Source organism: Penaeus japonicus, unplaced genomic scaffold (genome assembly GCF_977035675.1).
Source record: "Penaeus japonicus unplaced genomic scaffold, GWHDUDI00000001_assembly GWHDUDI00000006, whole genome shotgun sequence".
Classification (NCBI taxonomy): Eukaryota; Metazoa; Arthropoda; class Malacostraca; order Decapoda; family Penaeidae; genus Penaeus; species Penaeus japonicus.
Genome location: NW_028234408.1, coordinates 48,761,085 through 48,766,084, shown reverse-complemented (window position 1 = coordinate 48,766,084; position 5,000 = coordinate 48,761,085). Strand labels below are relative to the sequence as shown.

General features: G+C 47.5%; 1 protein-coding gene across 39 annotated transcripts in view; it reads left to right on the top strand.

Moving 5' to 3' along the window:
• LOC122264083 (uncharacterized) overlaps positions 1–5,000 on the top strand; it is a 235,876-nt gene that overhangs the window by 195,508 nt on the left and 35,368 nt on the right. The window lies entirely within an intron of this gene.

Genomic DNA, 5,000 nt, shown 5'->3' with positions numbered 1-5,000 from the left:
AGAGAGAGAGGGAGAGGGAGAGGGAGAAGAGGGAGAGAGGGGAGAGAGGGAGAGAGAGAGAGGGAGAGAGGAGGAAGTAGGGAGAGGGAGGATAGAGACGGGGCCCAGGAAACGGGGGGGCGGGACGCGGCGGGGGTCGAGGGGAGAGGAAGACGTGAAGAGAGAGAGGAGAAACGCAGAAGCCCCTGCCCCCCGAGATGTCCCGCTCGCAGCGGGCGTTGCGGCTCGTCTTCTGACTCATTTCTCCGGGCCATGCTGTTGCTGCCTCCTTATATTTCTATCGGTGGTACACCAGGGGGCGTGGCGCACGCCTGCGCGCCTGTTTCTCGCGGCGTGGCGTATCACGCGCGCCGCGTCCCTACTCCAGCTTGATTTTACTGTGTGCTATTCTATTGTGGCGCAGCTCAATTCGTGATGTTATTGCCCTTCGTTTCCTTTCCCGCTCGCTGCTCTCCTCTGCCTCGCTTTTTTCTCTTCTCTGTCTTTCGCTTCGCTTCGGCCTCGCTCCTCCCTGTGCATCTGCCCTGGGAGTATTCTTGCTTTCACGAGCCTGGCAGGTTTCGCTGAGCCCGGCACGATATCTCGAAAATCCCGTGGTCTCGCGCGCGTGTTCTTTTCTGTGCGTGCGTCTGGTGTCTTCCGTGTCTGCTCAGTCCGTCGCGCCCGCGCGCTGCTCCTTGGCTATGCTGTGGCACGATCTGTCTCTCGTCGAGTCTTCCCCGCGCTGCCTTTAGATCGCGTGGATCGTAGGCAGCATCCAATCTTATCTCAGTGGAGCGCACGACCCTCCCTCGCCATAAGACCATGTTCCCCGCCACCGAGGTATGTGGTACAGAGGTGTGGCCATTCTTTCTCCAACTTAGCGGTCGTTATTTTCCTTTTTCTTGTCTCTTTTTCTTATCTCTCACTTTACAAACGCATTATCATTCACTTATTAACAGCTGTCCATGCATGCTTTCGCTGTGCATTTGTCTCCCTTAACCAAGCGTAATAACGTGACATAATTGCCATTGTTTTTCGTATGATATGAATATTTGTCTCAGGATACGTGCGGATAATTACAATAAATTGCGTCTTATGAAGCATAATGCAAGTTAATAATATTGCGCGAGATCTGGATAGCGCGAGATAGGCACATGTATGGGGACACGGCCGACAGTTTGGCATGCGATCCGTACTTTTCGTCCTGCTTTTTACCGCCATAGGTTTATATTACAGCAGTGACATACATACGAGAACGAACAACATTTAGTGACAATTCTGGCAGCAGTAATAATGGCAGTTTGATGATGATTGTAGTCGGGATTGTGTTGCGGTGGCAGGTGGTGTTGTGGGCCGGCGGCGTGGGCCCACCATGAGCGACGGAGCCCCAACCCCTGCTCTCACCTGCTCATGGGAAACGCTAACACCCACTAACACTTGTTTTTTTCTACCCACACACCTGTACATGCTAAATGGACGTCACCTTGTTTCTTGTGCGCAAAAAACGAACCCGAAAAAATATGGGTGAACGCTAGTCTTGAAATGAGAGAGGATTCTGTTTGGGCTTATTAAATTCATCCAACAGTCCATTCTATTATGTAAGCGGGGATGAATGCCAGGTGTCGCTGCCGGAGCACTTTGCCGTGTTCCGATTTCGTTAGATATTTATGTAGAAAGTAAATTTAGAATATTGTTGCGGAGATAGGTATGACAAGATTACAAATTACTTCAAGGCGTATATTGAAATGGGAAGGAAATGCAAAAATTCCCAAGACAAGACAATTCAGCATCTTGGAGATTTTCCCGTTATTTACGCGTAAATGGTTTATTTTTGCAGCAGTCCAAAACTATGGAAGTCAATTGCTTAAGCTTATGATTCATTATACTTTTAATTTTTTTATTAATTTCTTTTAAAACCAAAAATTGCATACAATCGCAGCCTACCCGGGGACACGCCACACGAGCTCCCACCCCGAGCAGGGCACACGCACAGACACATTTAATCTTCCCTCACTCAATCAATCACTTATTCACTCATTCACTCATTCACTCATTCACTTACTTTTATGCAGAAAACAAAAATAAAAAATATTCTCTTTTCTCTCTCTCTCCTCTCTCCTACTCTCTTCTCTCCTCTCTCTCTCGTTTCTCTCTCTCCCCCTTTCTCCTTCTCTCTCTCTCTCTCTCTCTCTCTCCTCTCTCTCTCCCTCTCCTCCTCTCTCCTCTCTCTCTCCTTTCTTTTTTTTTCTCCTCTCTCTCCTCCTCTCTTCCTCCTCTCTCTCCTTTTTTTCCTCCTCTTCTCCTTTCTCTCTCTTCTCTCTTTCTCTCTCTTTCTCTCTTTCTCCCCTCTCTCTCTCTTTCTTTTCTCTCTCTCTCTTCTTCTCTCTCCCTCTCTCTCTCTCTCTCTCTCTCTCTCTCTCTCTCTCTCTCTCTCTCTTCTCCCCCTCTCCCCCTCTCTCTCTCTCTCCTCTCTTTCTCTCTCTCTTTCTCCCCCTTTCTTTTCTCCTCTCTCTCTCTCTCTCTCCCTTCCTTTCTCTCTCCCTCTTTTTTCCTTTCTTTTTTCGCTTTTTTTCTCTCTCTTTTTCTCTCCTCTCGTTCTTTCTCTCTCTCTCTCGTCCCCTCATCTCTTTTCTCCCTCTCTCTTTCTCCCCCTCTTCTCTTCTCTCTCTCTCTTCCGCTCCGCTCTCCCCTTCCTCTCTCTCCCCTCTTCTCTCTCACTCCCTCTCGTTTCGCTCTCCCTCCCCGGCTCTCTCTCTCTTCTCTCCCCTGCCTCTCATTCTCTCTCTCTCTTTTTCCGCCCCGCTCCCCTTTCGCTTTCTCTCTCTCTTTCCTCTCTCCTCGCACTCTCTCCCTCTCTCTTTCTCTCTCTCTCTCTCGCTCCTCTCTCTCTCTTTTCTCCCCTCTCCTCTTTGCGTCTCTACTCGTCGTCTCTCTCCTCTCTCTTTCTCTCGTGGCTCTCTCTCTCTCTCTTTCTCTCTGCTCGTCTCTGCATGCGACTTTCCCCCTCTGTTTCGTCTTTCTCGACTCTCCCGGTCACATCTCTCCTCCTCCTCTCTTTCTCTTCCTTTCAGCCTCTCTCTTCTCGTCTTCTCCTTCTCCTCGCTCTCTCTCTCTCTCTCTCTCTCTCTTCTCCTCTCTCTCATCTCTCTCCCCTCTTCTCCTCTTTCTTCTTCTTCTTTCTTTCTTTCATTTCTCCCTCCTCTCTCCTCTCTATCCTCCCTCCTCTCTCCTCTCTCTCCTCTCTCTCCTCTCGCAGATCTCTCTCTCTCAATCTCTCTCTCTCTTCTCTCTTCTCGTCTCTTGTTCAAATCTCTCTAATTTTCCCTAAATCTGAGCCGTGATAGATTTCTCTAAGGATTCTTCATCTCTAAATCTCACTTCTTCATCACTCTCTCTCTATCGCTCCTCTCTGCTCTCTCTCATCCTTCTCACTTTTCTCTCTCCTCTCTCCACCCCTTCCCCTCTTCTTTCGACTCTCTCACTCTCACTCTCCTCTCTCTCTCGCTCTGTCTCTATCTCTCTCGATCTAGCTCTCTCACTCTCGCTCTCTCTCCTCTCTTCTCTCTCTCTCTCTCTCTCTCTTTTTCTTTCTTTCTTTCTTTCTTTATTTACTTTCTTACTTCTTTATTTCTTTTACTACCTCATCTCTCCTCATCTGCCTCCTCAGCCTCTCATCAGCTCTATACTATCTCTCCTCTCTCAATCTCTCTCCTCTCTCCCTCTCTCTTATCCTCTCTCTCACTCTCTCGCCTCTCCGTCTTCTCATCTCATCTCTCTCTCTCTCTCTCTCTCTCTCTCTCTCTCTCTCTCTCTCTCTCTCTCAAAACAACAACAACAGCAACAAAAGCTTAACCCACTACAACCTGTCGAACTTGAAAATCATTAGTTGAAAGTTATTTCAGTTATGATATTACTTATAACAATAAGAGTTTAACGAAACACTGGACATGCTTAATATGATTAGTCATATATATATGTGTGGGTGTATTTTTTTTCATATTGTTTTTGACTTCAGTTAGCAAACAAAGTGGACACTAGAGTGCAGCCCCTCAGGCATGTATACTTAATGTTTGACTATGGTCCTCCTAAGTCATTAGAAGTTCAGCCAGGTTGGGTAGATGTTTTGACATCTTTCCCTGGCTTTTTGCAGGGCATGTAAACTGTTGTGTAAATAAATGTTTCAAGTCAAATTCTCTCTCTCTTTCTCTCTCTCTCTCTCTCTCTCTCTCTCTCTCTCTCTCTCCTCTCCTCTCCTCTCCTCTCCTCTCCTCTCCTCTCCTCTCCTCTCCTCTCCTCTCCTCTCCTCTCCTCTCCTCTCTCTCTCTCCTCTCTCCTCTCTCTCTCTCTCGTCTCGTCTCTCTCTTTCTCTCTCTCTCTCTCTCTCGTCTCTTGTCTCTTTTCTGTCTCTCTCTCTCTTTCTCTCGTCTCGTCTCTCTATTTCTCTCTCTCTCGTCTCTTGTCTCTCGTCTCTCTCTCTCTCTCTCTCTTTCTCTCTCTCTCTCTCTCTCTCTCTCTCTCTCTCTCTCTCTCCTTCTCCTTCTCTCTCTCTCTCTCTCTCTCTCATCTCTCTCTCTCTCTCTCTCTTCTTTCTCTCGGCCTCTCTCCTCTCTCTCTCTTTTTCTCTCCTTCTTCACTCCTCTCTCTTTCTCTCTCTCGCTTCTCTCTTCTTCTCTCCTTTCTCTTCTCTCCTATCTCTCTCTCTCATCTCTCTTCTCTCCTCTCTCTCTCTTCTCTCCTCTCTTCTCCTCATTTCTCTCTCTCTCTCTCTCTCTCTCTCTCTCTCTCTCTCTCTCTCTCTCTCTCTCTCTCTCAGTCTCTCTCAATCTCCTGGGAACTTCTATTGCTTTGTTGGTGAATAGATTTTCTGTAAATAACAATTGGAAGTTGATGTCATTTTCCTTCCTTCCTTCCTTCCTTTTTTCCTTCCTTCCTTTTTTCCTTCTTGCCTTCCTTCCTTCCTTCCTTTTTTCCTTTTTTCCTTTTTTCCTTCTTGCCTTCCTGCCTTCCTGCTTTCCACC